Raw genomic sequence first — 19,861 nt, 5'->3', positions numbered from 1 at the left:
AGTTTCTGTAATATTGAGTAGAAATTTTATTAAGGAGCATATCTCATGCAAAATGAGGGTGTGCCAAAGAGAGGCAGGAGAAAATTAGACTATCAATTTCCAGAAAAAGAAAAGAATATTTACCTCTACTTGAGTGCAGGGAAAATAGATTTTGGAAGAGTATAACATAACATTCAGCTGAAAAAGATATTGTAATTCTTGTGAATAAAAGAATTTGATCTCAAATGCAAAGAAGTTTCATTCCAAAACAACTCTCATAAACACAGTGTATGTAAATATGATTTATTTTTAAAAATGGACACATTATTTCCATTTTTAAGGTTAAATCTTGAAATTATATGTATTAATCTATTTTCCATTAAGAATTCTACTTTTACAGAAAAGTTATTTGGGGCAAATTATATTCTTGATCCCAAGGATTGGCAGTCTTTTTATCGTACATAGGTATTTAAAATTTCTTTTAGCAAAAATAATTTTAATATACCATTTCTGTGAAAGCAGTGATTTTAATTAAAAATAAGTGTGTCATTATTTATATATTGATTCCCCAATTTGTCTCCAAAAGGATTTGAAACAGAGTGTAACATTATGAATCTGGGAAGCAAAGCATCTCTGTCATTATACAACATTACACCTCAGTAAAAGGGGAGATGTGAGGGCTGTTTAAATGCCATGAAGAGAGGCATGAGAAAAATAAATGCTGAAATGAGTAATTGAATGATTTTGGCAGGGGCTGAGTAGGTCATCATTAGACATGACATGATTATGACGACATTTCTAGAGTTATTCGACCTAATGTACATGATATCTAGTAAGACTAGAAATTACATTTACTGCTTTGATTTACATAACGCTTTAAATAATTAGAACGTAGTCATCAGGCTAATATGATGCAGAGGAAGATGGAATAATCAGACAGTAAGATAATTCAGTGGCAATGGTGACCTTGACAATGCTGGCATTTTGTTACTTTCTTGAGAACCTGAGAAAACACTTCCTCACTGAAAGTAAAACTACAGACCTTATAAAACAGAACTAAAAACAAAATTCAACACAGCCAATAATGATACTTGTGAGACCTTCTGTGGCACATGCTTATGATAGACATTTCTACCTGGAGAGTGAAGTAGGTAACCTTATTTAGTACATGATAATTGGTGCAGCATCCCAGATGAGCATCTTTTTATTTATTAAACCTTATGTCCTGTAACCAAAGCAGAGACTTCCATTTGGGGCTTTCCATCATGCTGGAATCTCCCCAAGAGCAGATTTTTGCTTTTTCTTCCTTTCTTAGTAATGTTGTTACATCCAGAAAAGGAAAGGCAGAGCAATGCTGGAGAACACTACTATTAGGTCCTATTTTACTCATATTATGTAGCTCTGTATGTTCAAACCACATCTTCTTAGAAATGGACTCTATTTGAAAATAAAAAGAAAAGAAAAATTATAAAGGTTATATTGAATATTTCTAGTAATACAAAACTCATATTCTCCCTTAAGACAAACTAGAGCCTTGATGAATAGCAATAGTGATTGAGGGGGGGAAAAACTGTCCTGTACGGTAGCGAAATATACCTCTCTACAACCCTCGCCTGTTCTGATTGCATTCTTAAAGCACTACAGGGAATGTGCTTAGTCTCTTTTCTAGAAACAATTTTTCATATATTTGAAGAGAGTTACTACATTCTCAGCCTTCACTTTTTTAGACAAAACAGTCTCACCTTTTTTAACTAACATAATATTGATTCTAGAACTCCCACTTACGCTAGTGGTCTCTCCTTACATACTCTGTGCTCTAAATGTATGCTGACAAGGACTGAAAATGATGCACCAACTGTTTTTCCCCAGGATATCATCTTATTTTCTCTAGGCACTCTGTTCCTATTAGTATTACATTAACAACAACAAAAATAAAGTGAGCAATTGGACTCCCTCATTTTATTGTTAATTTACTGAGTTTGCTGCTAACAAAAATCCTCTAATTCCTTTTTACATGATGTTCTTGTGTACTAATTTTCTACAATCTTTCAAGGTCCATTTTTCAAATTTATATTCTTGCCTTTACATCTAACCCAGAAAATCGTTGTAATTTTTTAATGCTAATTTGGTCTTCTAAGGATGTTCTCACACACTGTCTCCCACTCTGGCTCTTGCTCTTTATTTCTATCTCTGTCTCCATCTCTCTCAGTCTGGGGCCATCCTTAAATCTGCTTCTGTTGCACGGGCCAGGGAGAAGGTTGAAGCTCTGCAACCTGCCCCTAGAGACACTCCCAGGAGGATCTGGATACACCAGGGTGTTCCAAGTTAATATTGTCAGCCAGCCAGCCAGCATCTTCTTTTCTGCAGGACTATAAGTAAATGCATTATCAAGTAACTGCTAATATTTAGTTACATTTTCTTTATACAGAGCAATTCGTTTGCCATGAGTTGGAAAATATATTTATCTATCTAAGACGGTGTACTTAATTATTTTAATTGTTTGAAAACTAGTGCAATATATTTCAGAACCTACATTTTTAGGATCAGACATATCTAAGGTATCTAATTCATCCTGTCCCCAAACTCTATAGCTAAAGTCATCTTAGAAAGGCCTAAAACAAATTATTCTGAAGTTGTACTTATATCAATAAAAATGGAGATGATATCCTAAAGCATTAGTACTGCATATCTTCTAGATTGTTTAAGAAGAATCACAACTTGGATATAGAAAACTATAGAAAGTGTGAGTAAAATCGTTGCCATCTGATAAAAATGTCTTTCCAGGTAAAGTAACTTAAAAACCTTTTCCACATTTAGAGGAAATGCTGCCTAAATCAGAGTAAATCAACTTCTCTTTGAAACTGACTTGATTTAGAAATGTTATTGTGATAATAAATTATAGTTTTCTCCCAGCATATAAGACCTTCAAATGGAAATCTGGAAGTCACAATTCTGTCTTGTGTTCAATATTATTTTCTGCTGGGCACTGCCCAAAAATTCATTACAGCTTAAACATAGTTAATTTATTTCTACCTACCTCAAGGTATGTTACAGTAATTAATGGAGGCAGAAAGATTAACTAGAGCAGAAAGATATTATAAAAGTCATATATTTTATTTTGATTATATGTTTGAATCATATTTATGTATTTTATAACTCAGGTTTCTAAATTATCTACATTTTATAGAATTTTAGAATGCTATTTTATATTCTGAAATGGAATTCCTTTTGAAAACACTAAGTAAATTCACCATTAAGACAAGTAAAATAAATAATATACCATCTAAAACATTTTATCATTTGTTATTTGAGCAGTTGTAGTAAAATCACCAGAGAGGAATATGTAGTTGCAACCATCCACTGTATTTTCAGGATGCTCAGCAACCACGAAATGAATTTCACATCAAGACCATAATGAGAAAAAAGATTCCAGAATAATTTCCTACTTCTTGAATTGAATGTGAATGAACAGAGAAGGCAGATCATTTCTAAAAACAACATCTCATCCAGTGAACTGAATCCTTACAATCTGTGTATTAGGAATCAACATTTGAAAAATTATGCAATCATGTTGACATGTTCAAGCAATTTTTATTTTGAATATAGTCTATTTCTTCCAGACAACAACAGCCATCAAAACTAACTTTTCCGTTTTTTTTTAAATAAGTTGAGTAATAATAGCAACACTCTCAAGTAAACAATCAAGACCTAAGAGTTTTCTTATGAATCAACTACCAGAGGAAATGGTAAGATTTGTGTTATGTTTTTTCCATCTTCCAGCAGGTCATGTATAATTATGGCTATTAGCTCTGTGATCATCCACCAATAACTTCTCTTCTGATAACCCTTTGATTCTTTAAATAAAGGATTTTACTTCTTGTGTTATTCAAAATATGAGTATTGAACTTAGCACTTTGTGTTCTGGTTACTTATAAATATCGTCGTCTTTCCTGATAGATTAGAATCAAGTTGTCTATGTTTTGACTAAGGACATGTCATTTCACCTCTTTATGCCCCACTTTCTTATTCATAATGTGTGGATAACAATCTTTTCAAATAAATATCACTGAATCCAAAGATTTTGCTAACAAAACTTTTAAAAGGATTAAATAAATATATAATAAGGGAAATAAAAAGGTTCTTCTTTAACAATACCCCTTTGTTTTATTTGAAATATAAATATAAAAATAAGTTAGCCTCACATTCAAACAAGAATCCACTTGGTGTTCAGCATAAAAATATGATTTCCTGAGTAGGTTTCATAGAGTTTGTTGCCAATTAGCTTGATGCCATTTCTGTCAGCTTCATGTCTCATTGAATCCAGCAGCTATTTTTAGGCCTTGATGGTCTACAGGGCTAGTGCGCAGAAGCACCACAGGTCTGAAGAGAGGACAACAGCCCGTTACTTTGTAGGAACCACATTGTAATTGAAGATGAGGTTTGAAGTGAAGGAGGAAGTTTGCTGGAGGTGTTTTTGCTTGAAGAGTTGTTTTGGCACACAATGCCACACACACTGCAGTGACAAATTTGGAATGAACACCTCATGCTAACGCTGCTCTTACCGTTTTCTTAATTTTCCATCAGAGACAAACAGCCTCTCAAACACTGTAGCTTAAAGACTCTTTTGACTTCCCTATATATATGGCTTTTATCTGTTGTGCAGAGTGGTAGCATCTTTGCTGGCTGGCAAGTACAGCTTTTGTTCAGTGTTGCAGCTCAGATTTTACATCTAGCAAAAAAGAAAAACATGCAGTTTTTAGAAATCATTTTATTTTTTAAAAAAGAAGAAAACAAACATCCTTCCTTCAGAATTCTCCTTTTCAAAGTAAAGCCTGCAAGCCAACGGCAGCAATGTCTTCACTTTTAAGGCACCTTATACAGGATATGTCTGTTTGAAGAATCTGTCATCTCAGCTCAAGGACCTTGTGTTTTGTGGCCAACCAAAGAACATTGTGTACCCTGAGCCTTGTTAGGAAACACATTAGGTACTGCTTAATTTATTTTAAACCTAATTTTAAGGAGAGAAATCAGGTTAGATTTAGCACTTTACTATAAATTATACTTTCTGCATACATAGATGAAATTAATTTTGGGGGGGGGAATTTGAACTAAAATACGTATTCTAAAAAGTTTGCAAATTCTGCTTTTGATCATTTAAAAGAGAAATACAAGGTTGCATTAAGCCTTTAATCAGAAAGACAAAAACTAAGGAAAATAATATGAACATCTTCTATAGATCAAAATAAATTTTTCACATATTCAAGTCTCCCTTTCCAATTATCTTACTGAACTGACTGGTAAGATTTCTTCCTTTGTTCTGAAATATGTCAGAATCTTAGAGAAACTAGATCAATAAGAATATATCTATAAATGTATGTACACACCAGAAAACATAAACAAATATATAACATTATATATATGTATAATGTTCTACATGGACTAAATGCAACATAAGATATTCTTCTGGTAAAATTGTTATCCTAAACCATGTCAGCTTTTTAAAAATTTTATTTTACTTTTCATTTTGAAATAGTGTAAAACTTTACATAAATGTTGCAAGAATGGTACCTGTCATTATCTTCAGTGTACTCCCTGATTTGCTCAGTCCCATTCAGGTTACCAACACAGCCGCAGCACTAGCCACATCCTGGGCTCCTCCCCATCAATGCATTGGCTGCACTGCCCAAATCCTTGACCCAGATCAACGGGAAGTAGAAAGGACCATACTACCTTTTAAAATAGCATTTGAATTCTATTGAGGAGTGCCGGGTGTTTCCAGATGTGCTCTGGCTGAGTCTTCTGCTTCAAGACAGGATTGTGCAATCTCCATTTCAGACATTTCCCCTTTCCTTGTAAAGTTCTAAGAAAAAAAGTCCACATCAGAATTTCATACAAACTATCAGCTCCACATTGCTTTTCAAATGAAGCACCATGAAGTTTGTGAAGTTTTAAATTTCATAGCAAATTCTATTTCTAGTTTTCTCTCACAATCAGCAACTATAGCAAACACTGAGTGGAGGAGGGAAACATGAGGGAAAATATAGGAAAATCAATTTTATCTCCTGCAATTAGAGAAGCTAAACTCTATGGAATATTCTGCTTTATTGAATTGGATCTGAATCATCAAATGAAATACATTTTATCTATTATATCTGGCTTATTTATAGAATGTGGTTTATTACATTATACAGTAACTGGAAGGTATTGTGTGAGTCATTTAGCTACTCACCAAGGTTCATTTAGTAAAAGACCACCTCTGTTGCTCTATATGGTATGATAGGGACTTAGAAAAATAAATTTTATAGCTATTATCAGTATTAGTCATAATGCCCCTTTGTTGTGCTAGGAGAAGATATTTTATAGAAAAACAAAAGAAGTCAGTGACCTAAGAGCTAAATAATTTGCCTAATGTCTCAGCAAGGCTGAGGAACAGAAGATGAAGATTTCCAGGATCCTCTTCTGGTGCACAAACCAGTGGAACACATTGTTCTCATAAATGCATGTAACTGATAAGGGGCTCCCTACTCCCCCCAGCACACAGAAAGACACTAGTTAAATGCCTTTCTGGGTGAAAAAGGTCTTCAGGGTACAGGCTATTTTCTTACCCTCCTATGATAAAGGGAACATTTGGATGAAGTAAGACACCTTAGCATTCAGAGAAACCTGCCAAAAATAAGAGAAAAGAGCTACCCGGCTTAACATTTGTTCTTGAATAGGGAGGGATGAAATTGAGTGTTCAGCTACTCAGAAACTGTATCCCGAATGTAAGGGGTGGTGTTTGTCCCCAAATAAAGTCATATGATAAACACATGTGCTTGTAAAACAGCTCCAAACCATGCACTGAAGTGAAAAGAGGGTTGAAGATATGTTTTATTTGATGAACCATATACAAATCTTAGTATATGTTCACAACCTCATTAAATATGTAGAAACCCTTTGAAACAAACCAAACATGGTCACAAACTTCCTGAGCCTATTTTGGGAAATAGAACTACTGAGCAAGTTAAGCTTCAGGCCACAGACCAACCACAAGAGCCACAAGTATGGCTGAATGGATAAATTCGGAAACCCATAGTGCTGAGCCTGGGATGTTCCTTGGGTGGCTGAAGGCAGAGAAGCAAGCAGTTTTTCAGGGAATTACTGTATTTGTCCATATATGGCATATCTGAAAGTTGAAGCTACAAAATTGTGTCGGATTTTTTTTTCTATATTCTAATCTCATCTGTGGCTAAAGATAACTAATATAAAATTCTGCTGACTAGGTGGAAAAAACAGATTTTAGCTCTATAGATATAGATATTTATAGATATAGATAGATGATATAGATGCAGATATAGGAAGATAAAGATATAGCTGGATGTGGTGGCTCACACCCGTAATCCCAACAACTCAGGAGGCTGAGGAAGAAGGATCACTTGAGCCCAGAAGTTCAAGACAAGACTGGGCAACATAGTGTAATCCCCCATCTCTAAAAAAAACTAAAAAATAAACAAATTAGCTTGCTGTGGTGGCAAGCACCTATAGTCCCAGCTACTTGAGAGGCCAAGGTGGGAGGATCACTTGAGCCCAGGAGTTTGAGGCTGCAGTGAGCCATGATTCCACCACTGAACTCTAGTCTGGGTGACAGAGTGAGATCTTGTTTCTAAAAAAAAATTAGGGATAAAAAATATATAATGCAAATATATACAAATATATATAATGTACATATTTCTAAATAGTATATTAATTCTAGAATGGAGCAAATACTGCCCCAGCATTTTTAAATGTTTCAAAGTAGATTTTCTTTAACTAGTGTTGAGTATCTCTGTGGGTATAAGGATATATTCTTGGGGATTCAACGAGTCTCAATTTTTTCAATGTTAGGTTTTCATTGCTGTGATAACCTTTAAAAACTTAATACAGAATATTCTGGATCATCTGGAGGATCCCAAACTGCCATTTGATTTGTGCTTACAAATTGATGCCACACGGTATTTCTGAAGGGAAAAAAAAGAAATGGCTTCAGTATATAAACCATGCATTCACCCCCAAATGAAGGCCAAATGCTGTCATGATTTACTGTACAAAAGAAATTTTCACAGCAGTTCCCAAAGGGCAAATTGGGGTGAACTGAATCATCACATAACAGGGTAATACAGACCTAGCAGTCCCTGCCATAGGGAAGTCAAGGCAGCTCTTTATGCCAGAGTCCTGGCTTCCGTTCCTGTAATGTACTTGGAACATTCACTAAAGGTAGAGGGAATCCAGAAATGACCACCAGCATGAGGCATCTTATAGGACATATTTTCCGGAAGGCTCTAGCAAAGCACATTTTCATGTAATGGGGGCATAAAAAGAACCTCACCTTTAAGCACAGTACAAAATTGTAAAATAGCAAATTTGGGTAGAAATAGCTAAAATGAAAGAAATATCCTTGACAGAGGCTTTGTAATGCAAATTAGATCTCTATTTAAAAATTCAATGTGCAGCAATTATAAATCGGAAGACTGAGAACTTTCTGAAAGTGTGTTCCATTCTTTCTATCCCACTCAATAAGCAAAGTTTGAGCACCAGTTGTGCCAAACAGTGAAACATGGTCCCTACCCTTAGGGTACTTACATTTTAAGAAAAGAGACACAACTAAAGAGATAATTTTAGTAGAATTTGGGTGCAGTGGGAGATAGAGAAGAACACTTCTGCAACCTGATACAAAAGTAGGACCAAACAATTACGAAGCAGAGGAGGCCCCCACGGAAGCACATCAAAATGAGGACTAGCAGTGGAGTCACAGAATTCAAGTGATGGCAGAAGAGTATCAGACCTAAATCCACAGTAGAGACACTCTCTTAGTGCGAAGGGCTTGGTCCTTTTGTTAAACACCAACACACACTATGCAGGTATGTCATCTTGGGTCACTGCATATTCTTGGTACATTGTACTTAATTCAGTCTGAGCTGCATTCTTTCCAACTCATCACATTGTTCTTCTTAGAAAGCCACAAAATACATCAATAACTGTTGTTTTTTTTAAGTAGTGACAAATAATTCTAGCATCCCGCAGTGCTTCTAGTTATCTCAAAAGACATTGCAAAATCCTAAATACAATTTTCATTAATTTCAAGATTCATGAAAAAAAGGAAAGATATTTGTATAGGAAAATTATTTTTAATCCAAGGTATACCTTATGTCTTTAAAAGGGATGGAGAGTGCCCTATAGAGTCAGCTCAAGAATCAGAACAATTCAGAATGGAATTGTGCTAAACCTGTGAGAGCTATGTGGCTTGGCTAGTTATTGGCATAGCCCAGACTACCAGACGTATTTCTTAGAAGTCCCACTTAAGATTTCGTTTTCTTGTAAGTGTAACTTATAAGTAACAAGAGTTAAACCATCTTCTTCCTGTGCTGCTTTGAGGTCGATGCCACAAATCAGCCAGGAAGCTGGGTCCAATGGGTCCCTAAAGCCCGTTGTAGTTGCATGCTTACAGCATTCAGCAGTGAGCCTACAGATCAGGAAGGCAAGTGGCAGCACAAACCCCAAATGTTACAAGCTTCAAAGTAAATTCTAAGTAATGGGATCATGAGCTGGAAGTACTCTAAGAATCTGAAGTTCAATAGCTAGGAGTCTGACATCAGGTTCAATACATTGAAAACTGTGACTTGTTAGTAATAGTAACTTTTCTTTCCAGCCCCACCCACATTCAAAGGATTCTATTGTAATTTAGACATAGAGACTCTTAGAAATCCAGAGAAGAAGATGTATGTGTAACATATAAAGTTCAGTTTTAATTGCCGTTTATGTTGGTGTTGGGCAGGAATTCCGCCTTCTGGAATGCTATTCAAACCAAACCCCAGACCCTTGGAGAGTGTTCTGCTTTATTTATTGTTCTGCAATATCGCCTGCCTTTTCCCAGTGTTCTTTGTGCTTAGGAAATATTTTGTGCATGTCCCTTTTTTGCAGCATAGCTGCTGATTTCAGTGAAAAATGAATGGTAGAGTATTTATTCATGTATATAGTTGTTCTTTTCTTTTTGCATTCTTTAAGAATAAAATCTTATAACTTCATCCCCCCAGGTAGTGATAGAAGCCAGGCAGAAATTATTTAAAGGAAAAAATGAGATTAATATTTCAGTTTGAATGTCAAAAGCAGAGGGAACTTGGGCAGTAAAAAAGGGTCATGAATTCACAGGCAATATCATCTGTAGTGTTTTATCTTCATACAGAACTAAAAAAAAGATTTTGAATTCATTTTTTAGCTTGAAATAATACTTCTAATGTAACTCACTATAAAGTGAACTGTTTAAAACAAAATTAAATATTCCATCAGGTTTTTTACTTTCTTTGTATTTCATTCATGTCACCTCTTTCTTGAAATCTCATTTCATAAGCATGTTTTATTAATGATCTATTAATAAGCATTCACTTAAAACATGACTGATTAAAAAGTAGACCTGATTTTAAGTAAGTGTCCTGAAAATGTTTCATTTATTGAATTCATTGAGGTTTAAGTTCTCATTTGTATAGCTAGAGGGTAAATTACAGATACTCATGCTTGTTTTATCATTATAATGAAAGCAGTACTGATATTTGCAACACTAATTAAAATTCTACTCTGATCCATATAAATGCAGTCTCTTCCCCAAATAGATTATTTTCAGATCTTTATATAAAATTTACTCTATATATATATGTGATAATGAAAGTACCTATCTTTAGTGTAACATAATCAAGGTTAAGAGAAAGTAAAAATTAGGTTCAGACTTTTTAATACTGCAGGGTACATTTTTAGTACCCTACAGCGAGAATTAGTCACACGACTCCCATTAACTTTAATGGAACCTGTATGGGCAAATTGTATGCTGAAATTCAGAGGAAGTTAACGTCTGTAGAGTTTACTAGTTCCATTTTTTCTCTTTGTACTTTCAGTTTGGGTTACCTTTACTTTCTCATGATCCAGAAGGAAGACAAGTCAATACGAGTGATCAACATAAATGTTTGCCAAGCTTTATAAGCCCCCATTTTCTATACATCTGCCACGAAGTTAGAAATCTGCAAACAAAGCTTAAAGCATTTGTGATTCCATCAGCAAGCAAATTCAACTAAATGGCATGGTTTTTAAATATGAAAATTATAATTATCCTGTAAATATAGTAAATATTATAGCGTTTTTTATTCTCCAGTGTGTATTCATATTTCATATTTGCATTTGCAATTACAATAGCAAAATCAGAAACTTTAAAAATATTTTCAAAATAATGTATGTTGAAATAAAATCATTGTATTACCATATTAGGTGTTTATATTTGAAATAAAATGTGTTTGGAATTGTATATATTGATCTTATTAAAATGTTATATATCACATTTAGGCACTGTTGAGAAAGACAAGGACAGGCAATTAAAAATGAAAACATCTTCACAAGAGATAAAGGAAGCTAAATGTTCTTCACCACTATCAACGATACCTTTCTATAACTATGAATTCAATCATCTGACAATGTAATGAAATTATTATTAGTTAACAAATCTAGTCAAAAGTGTTTAGAATTTATATTTACCACACACGGAAAAAAAAAGAGAAATAAATGAAGATACTTCTAATGTCAACTCATTCATGATGTTCATACCACTATTAATTTGGAAACAACTGAGAATCTCTCTAGTCTCTCTTCCTCCCATCAAATAGACCTATCTGTACTTTAAGTTGTCCGGAAATTCACCATTTTAAAAAATTAACATTATTTTTTTTTAAAAAAAGAACACGTAATCTAAACTTATAAGAATTTTTTATTGTATCTTATTTGGGCATCTAAACAATCAAAACAGAACTTATAAGACAAAAAAAACATGGTTTAATTGGGAAAAAAAAGAAGACATGAATGACAACACCAAAATTAACGTCACAATTAATTTCGTCTTGGACAGATGTTTCAGAAAACATCCAAATCTACTCCTCATTCATTTGTTGAGCAATTTTTATTAAGCACCGACAATGTCCTTATACAACTTTAGGAAATGGGTTAGGTGATAGACAAAACATACAAATTCCCTGTAATCTTGGATCTGACATTCTAATGGGGCAAAAAAAACAAAGAAGGAAACGAGAGGAGGAAAGACAATTTAAGATTGTGATACATACTAAAAAGGAGTTGTTGCAATTTTCACCACCCGAGAATGCAGCTATTTGATTTTCTCTCCTCAACTTCTTTGATAACCCCCTTTTAGTTGAACCCCCTTCAACTCCTTGAAGTTAAAAGTAAATATAAATGTATCAGTAGATCTATATTTCATCCATCTCATTGTGCCATTTCCCTTAAAAGGCATCCATATATTCATGAAACACATCAATATATGCCATGCTTTATAACATCCATGTTATGTGTTTGTCAGCATTCAAAGATTCTCACTTTCATTGAAGTTTTTTAGTTCTTGCTGTTGTGGTTGAATGTGTTCCATACAAAATTCAGGTGTTGTAACTTAACCGCCAATGTAACAGTATTAAGGGGTGGGACCTTCAGAAGGTGATTAAGTCATGATTAAGTCATTAAGTCAGGGCCCTTTTAAATGGTCTTGTCAGCAGTTCTTCCCGTTTGTCCTTTTGCCTTCTGTCATGTGAAGACAAGTGTTTTCCCCCTTCAAAGGACACACACAGCATTCAAGACTTCATCTAGGAAGTAGAGTCTGGACCCTCACCAGACAATGAACCTGCCAGTGCATTGATCTTGAACTTCCCAGCCTCTAGAATTCTGAGAAATAAAATTTTGTGTTTTATAAATTACTCATTCTGTGGTATCTTGTTATAGCAGCCCAAATGGACTGAGACATCAACTTTTGCACTTTTCAGTATTTTGGGTTTGTCCCCAGGTCACCAGAGAAGTTCAGTGACTGAAAACCCAAGACTGTGAAAAAAAAAAAAGTCTTCAGAAGAGGTTAGTGAATGAGGATTTTTCTCCAAAGCAAAATGATTGTCACTGCATGGTTATTTCTCATTCTGTGTGATTTTTCTATGTGGAGAACAAAAAAAGAGTTTGAAAGATAAGTTGGGGTGTGAATTTGGCTGCTTGTAATTCTATGAAATTACACTGACTGTCTTTTCTTCTATGTCAGACACTAAAACTGTTTCCTCTAACTAGCAAAAGAGATGCCAGTGCTTTTGTCTGTTATTTTTTCTTAATGCATAATTTATGTATGGCCCATTTATTAATAACAATGAAGTGTTGTACCTGGAAATCTGCTCTCAAAAGAACAGAATATACAGAATCAAACAGAACATTTTCATAAGACAGATATGATTTTTACATTAAAAAAATAAAACTTGCCCTAGTTAATTCTTCCTGAAAGTGTTGGATAAAATCCAGCAGAAATTATTCAATTATTAAAGTAACCATATTTATCATATTAAACAAGAATTTTAACTCTTCCCTGGTTTCTGATAAATCTCAAGGGAAATTAAACATAATGGCATATTCTAGAAGAGGAAATATTTCAATAAAGCACCATTTTTGTTATTTCTTTCAATGCAGAGAAACTTTCTGTTCACTTTATATATATTTCCCTTGCCTAACACAATGATGCACCATATTGTAATGATAATAAAATCTATACTAGCTAATAATTATGAGGTAATTAATATTCATGAGGCAATGTGCTGAACATTTTGTACATATTAGGTCATTTAATCTTTTCAAAAATCCAAAAGTTTTGGTACTATTATCGTGTCATGTTACCAATAAAAAGAGATTAAATATTTTGCTAAAGGTCTCTTGGGAAGAGAAAGAGCTAGTATTTAAGGTCAAGTATCTGACTCTAGAACCCTACTACTTTCTACTGCCTTGTTTAGAGAAGATACTCAAAAACACATTTACATTAAATTAAAATCTTGCTAGATTTAGCAGTCTTGAGATAAGCCATTAGAAGATGTAAACTTTGGCCGGCTGCAGTGGCTCACACCTGTAATCTCAGCACTTTGGGAGGCCGAGGCAGGCAGATCACCAGGTCAGGAGATCGAGACCATCCTTGTTAACACAGTGAAACCCTGTCTCCACTAAAGATACAAAAACAAAATTAGCCCGGTGTGGCGGCAAGAGCTGTAGTCCCAGCTACTGGGGAGGCTGAGGCAGGAGAATGGCATGAACTCGGGAGGCGGAGCTTGCAGTGAGCCAAACTGGTGCCACTGCACTCCAGCCTGGGTGACACAGTGAGACTCCATCTCAAAAAAAAAAAAAAAAAGAAGAAGAAGGTGTAAACTTCTGGATACGTGTCTGGGGTAAAAAGTAAAATATTAATATATTAAATAATTATATCTATTCCAAATGTTCTAAGCCTTGTAGAAGTCTTGAGCTACAAAGGATTTCAGCGGTCATTTAAAGTCAATCCTTTCAATTTTCAGAGGTGGATCCAAACTCTTCTGGGTCTAGAGAGGTGATTTAGTTATTGAGTGCCATGTAGCTTGCTAATAGCAAAGTTCAACTTGCTAATTTTCATGCAAAAAAAGTTAAGTATACCCAACTGTTTTCATTTATGTATTTATTTGGGAGTGATTTGCTTATACCTGCATTATTACCTATATTAGCTTTATATAGTGTATTAGTCCATTTTCACACTGCTATAAACACATACCCAAGACTGGGTAATTTATAAAGGAAAGAGGTTTAATTGACTCATGGTTCAGCATAACTGGAGAGGCCTCAGGAAACTTACAATCATGGGGGAAAGCAAGGGGGAAGCAAGGCACCTTCTTCACAAGGTGGTAGGAAGGAGGATGAACACAGGAGGAACTACCAAACACTTATAAAACCATCAGATCTCATGAGAACTCACTCACTATCATGAGAACAACATGGGGGAAACCACCCCCACGATCCAATTACCTCCACCCTGTCTCTCTCTTGACATGTGGGAATTATGGGGATTTTAAGAATTACAATTCAAGATGAGATTTTGGGTGGGGACACAACCAAACCATATCATGTAGTATGGCAGAGAGACATTTAAGGTCTCTCCATTACCCCTACCTCCTAGTATCTATGCCTTTGTGTGATTTATTTCCTTTGAATGTGGATAAGACCTGTAACTTATGCTTTTAACTAAAAGAATGTAGCAGAGGTGGTGTGGTGGGATGCACATTATTACTTGCATGTAATTATATGTATATGTCACATAAGATTATAGCTTCCATTTAACTGTAGTCTCTCTCTCTCAACCCAGACACACACACATGCACAAACAGACACACACACACACACACACACACATACACACACACACACACACACACACTTACTTTACTTTCTGGCTTTTATGAAGCAAGCAGCAATGTTAGAAGGCATATGTAGCAAGGAATTAAGGGCAGCCTCTAGGAGCTGAGAAAGGCTTCCAGCCAACAGCCTGCAAGGATCTCCAGCTGACAACCAGCAAGAAATGAGGCCCTCCATCCTGCAGTCACAAGGAAATGAATCATGGTATAACCTAAGTGAATTTGGACGTGAGTCCTTCCACAGTCAGCCCTTAAGATAAAAACGCAGTCCTCAACAAGACTTTGACGGCAGCCTTTCAGAGAATTCAGCTACCCTGTATTCAGACTCTTAACCTATGGAAACTGTTAGATAACAAATGTCTATTGTTTTAAGCCACTACACTTATGCTAACTTCCTATACAATAGAAAAATAATACATGTACTTAGCCTTATTACAGCAAGAATCTAACACTGAATTTAATTATTGTCAAACTAAGTAAGGTTTAGCTAGTTAAGATTTAGTTACTTTTTGTGTACTCAGAGGACCTGAATGAATATATCTTGAATGAAGGAATGATAATATATCATTAGTATAAAATCAACAAGGAAGAGGTAAAACCTGATTATGGTTTAATTGTATTATCATTTATTTTTTTAAATTTTTTTGCTGATAATTGCACTTTTTCTTTTATTTGTGTGTAATAAAGAGTGAGCATTGTAAGCAAAAATAGCTTTGGTTAGAATTTCAACATTAGAAAAGAAGAAAAAATTACTTAGCCTCTAGAAATTTACTAATGTGACTTTCCACATCTGTGGTGTGTATGTTGCTATTATAACTCTTTCTATAACTTTAGGGTCAATGCTATGAGAATTCATCAGTGTAGCTTTTGTACAGTCATTTCCATTTTTAAGATCATTAAAAGAACTGCTTTTGACTTCATTCTCCGTTTCAAGAACTCTAAATCACACTTGAATGGACATTTACTTTATTCCGATGTTATTCAGGCATTCTAAGAGGCCTACTGAATGGCCTTCAAAAGGAAACTAACTACAGAAAGCAGGTATATGGATTTGAGTGTTCAATGAAAATGCTGGCCTATTTTTTAAATGTGACTACTCATAAAATTAAGATACAATGGAATTATTTCTATGGTTAGTATTTGTCATTGACTGTAACATTACTAAGATTATAGGCAGATGAAGTGAAATACAATAGTCTTTAAAACAATCCTGATTTTAAAAAGCCATGTCTTCATTTTGTACCCTTCAAAAAATTGCCATATTGTTTCCTTTCTAGACATCAAAGATTTCTGGGGTCATGGCCAATAAAGCAGATCTTGCTTATATGAAGAAAATATAAAATCATCCAGTTTGCTTTACATTATAGATGAAGATATTGAAGTACAAAGAGAGGCTAACCCAAGGACAAAAAAGTGGGTAATGGCAGAATAGCACCAGAAATCTCTTCTGAGTTTAACTAATGAACATAGGTCTCTAATTTTTTTGTGCATTTATCAGAACTTAGTAACTGAGTCACAAAGGTAGGATATATCAGTTATTTGTTCTGTTTTGTCTTAGACTATAAGAACCTAGCTTTGAGAAACATTCCCTTCTCCATATAATGTTATACTTTCTGATGCAGCATGGATACCCAGTAAAGACTAATAAAAGAAAATTTGAAGCAGTGATTTTTCAAAAGAAAGAAAAGAATGTCAAGAAATTATTATTGTGAAGGAGTAGGAATATACAGTGTCAATATATTAAGTAACTTTTGAAAGGAGATAGGGTATTTATTCATTAATAAATAGCTAGCATAAGTCAAAAGTGTTTGCTGAATCTAAAGCATTAATTTCTGTACTTTTGAAAGGATCTAGTTACCATTCATTATTCTACCCACATATAATGGAAGCCACTACATTTTTTTAGACCAAAATTTGAAAAATTTAAAATTTGAAAAGTAAAATTTAATCCTAGATCATACATAACACACGAAAGAGTTCAAAGTTTATTTCTGGGTATTATTAATTATGTACCAGTTTAGGATTTTACAATCTCTGTAAATGTTATGTGTACAATATTAGTTGAAAAGTTTAATAAAATCATGGCAACTTTAATTAATTTCAGAAAATTCAAAATAGCCAAATGTCGTCAAACTTCAACTGTTTGTTTATATTTAAAACTAAAAATCATTGAATTTTAATTTTTTCTCACTCCAGAATGCAATATTTTATTTTTCTTATCTATTTAGAAACAAAAGAGTAAAAGATAGAAAAGATTAATATTATTCTTTTTTAATGTAACTTTTGGTATACAAAAGTACCTTGGAAAAACTGAAGATAGCATTTTACTATTATATTCAGTAGTCTAAAGGAAGACCTCAAGAGATAACCTGGTTCAGAGGTGCACAACAGAGTAATAGTTAAAATAGAAAAATTTTTAAATTAGATAACTTACTGGTTTTCACCAACTTTTATTGGTTGGAATGTGTGAACTTTGGAACTCTTTATAGAACTGCATGGTTTTCATATTCGTTATGCCTGCATGCATATATGTATATAGATAATTGCTATGCCTTGCACCAAGGATATGAACTATGTAAAATTACTGTAGGAAGTTGTAAATGATGTATGAAATGAGAAATCTTTGCCCACTGGCAGTACATGGATAGAACAGAGATAGTGGCGTGCAATCGCTTCTCTGTCATTTGTCATAGTATTCATCTTATAAAAGGCAGAACATATCAATAAACCCGAAGTGTCAAACACGCATACTAAACAATATATTTCATTGCTCCCTTTTTAAATCCTACTTTTTTTAAAAAAACCAGTTTACAAAAACCTTTGTGCTCAAGGTAAATATGAAAATCTTCTATGTTAATGATTCTGATTACCCATTCAAAAATCTTAAATGCAAAAAATTCTAAATAACACAATACATATGTGCCTTTATACTTATATTCAGTATTGCAATTTTCCGGATTTGCCATCCAAGGTACACCTTTTTGTCAGGACATAATAGAAGCTTTATCTGTAATGATTAACATACAACAATTTTAAAACATATGAGAGTAGAAGTGATATTTTCATTTTGTATCTTGATGTCTGAAAGACTTCAGATTTCACCCACTGTTAACTGGCACAAGCAACAGAATCAACATTGTTCTTCTAAACTATTATTAATCTAAAATTATTGTGGCTGACTTCTCACTCTCACTGACCAATTCTCAAATCAGTTGCTTAATCAAACAATTGAGGTAATTAAACTTTTGCATATTCAATGCCATCTTGTCACAAAAGTTCCCAGTACCAGGAAAATCCAAACTTGAGAGCAAAAATTAAATGACAATACAAATGGTCTTCCAGATTCTGGATTGGCTTGTAAGAAGTTTGGAAGCCACCACTCTATCCTAACAACCAGCCAGAAGCTGAGCGAACTGAAAAATCAACAACACTTCTGAGAGCCACACGAGACATGAGATCACAGGGCAAACCTCTGCTGCCAAAATTGGAGAGACCAACAGGCAAATACAGAGAATTAAAACTTAGGGAAGAAGAAACCCACATGCTGAAACCTCCACAGGAACCAGTGCTGGGATAGGAAAATCCAAACTGTAGTTGATGAATTGCTGGAGATTCAGTGAAAACAAGTTTGAGAGATAAAAACTCCAGGGAGATCCAGTCAAGGGGTGAGAGAGATTTATTTATTATAGCAGTGCAGTAAATACATTATAGTAATGTATTTACTATAGGTAATACTATAGGTAATATAATAATATATTATATTACTATAATGTATATATTAGATATAATACACATATAAGTAATATAATAAATGCATTATAGCATTTATTATATATAATGTGTATATAATAACATAAGTAGTATAATAAATGCTTTGTAGCATTTATTATAGCAGCGCTATAATAAATGGTGCTGGGAAAACTGGATAACTAAATGCAGAAGAATGAGACCCCTATCTCTCACTATACACATAAATCAAATCAAAGTGAATTGAAGACTTAATGTAAGACATCAAACTATAAAACTACTAGAAGAACACATTGAGGAAATGCTTCAGGACATTGGTCTGGGGAAAGATTTATTGTGTAAGACCTCAAAAGCACAGTCAAGCAAAGTGAAAATGGACAATTGGGATTATATCAAGCTAAAAAGCTTCTGGAAGGCAAAGAAAATCAACAAAATGAAGAGATAACCCACAGAATGGGAAAAAATATCTGCAAACTTCCTACAGGACAAGGAATTAATGGCCAGAATATAGAAGGAGCTCAAATAACTGAATAGCAAAAGAAAAAATAAAACAACAAATAGATTTAAAAATTGGCAAAACATCTGAACAGATATTTCTCAAAAGAAGACATAAAAATGGCCAACAGGTATATGAAAAATGTTCAGCATCACTAATTATAGAAATGCAATCAAAACCACAATGAGATATCTCACTCCAGTTAAAATGACTTGTATCAAAAAAAGAGGTTATAAGAGATGCTGGCAATGATGTGGAGAAAGGAGGACCCTCAAACACTGTGGTGGGAATGCAAATTAGTAGAACCACTATGGAGAACAGGATGGAGATCCCTCAAAAAGCTAAAACTAGAACTAGAATGTGAGCCAGCAATTCCACTATTGCGTATATATCTAAGGGAAAGGAAAAC

The 19,861-nt window shown here is 34.2% G+C and overlaps 1 long non-coding RNA gene across 2 annotated transcripts in view; it reads right to left on the bottom strand.

Moving 5' to 3' along the window:
• Positions 1-268: 268 nt before the first annotated feature.
• Positions 269-19,861, bottom strand: part of LOC101134243 (uncharacterized) — a 72,291-nt gene continuing 52,698 nt past the window's right edge. The window contains exons 3-5 of one of the 2 annotated variants that reach the window (XR_010134963.1): positions 5,710-5,839; positions 4,182-4,708; positions 269-1,416 (exon numbers count right to left, since the gene is read on the bottom strand). This is a non-coding gene — a long non-coding RNA (uncharacterized lncRNA). Of the gene's footprint in view, positions 4,709-5,709; positions 5,840-19,861 lie in introns of both variants that reach the window. The other variant, XR_008667647.2, reaches the window with a different exon arrangement.

The sequence above is a fragment of the Gorilla gorilla genome, chromosome 7, assembly GCF_029281585.2.
Source record: "Gorilla gorilla gorilla isolate KB3781 chromosome 7, NHGRI_mGorGor1-v2.1_pri, whole genome shotgun sequence".
Classification (NCBI taxonomy): Eukaryota; Metazoa; Chordata; class Mammalia; order Primates; family Hominidae; genus Gorilla; species Gorilla gorilla.
This window is presented reverse-complemented; position numbering and strand designations above follow the sequence as displayed.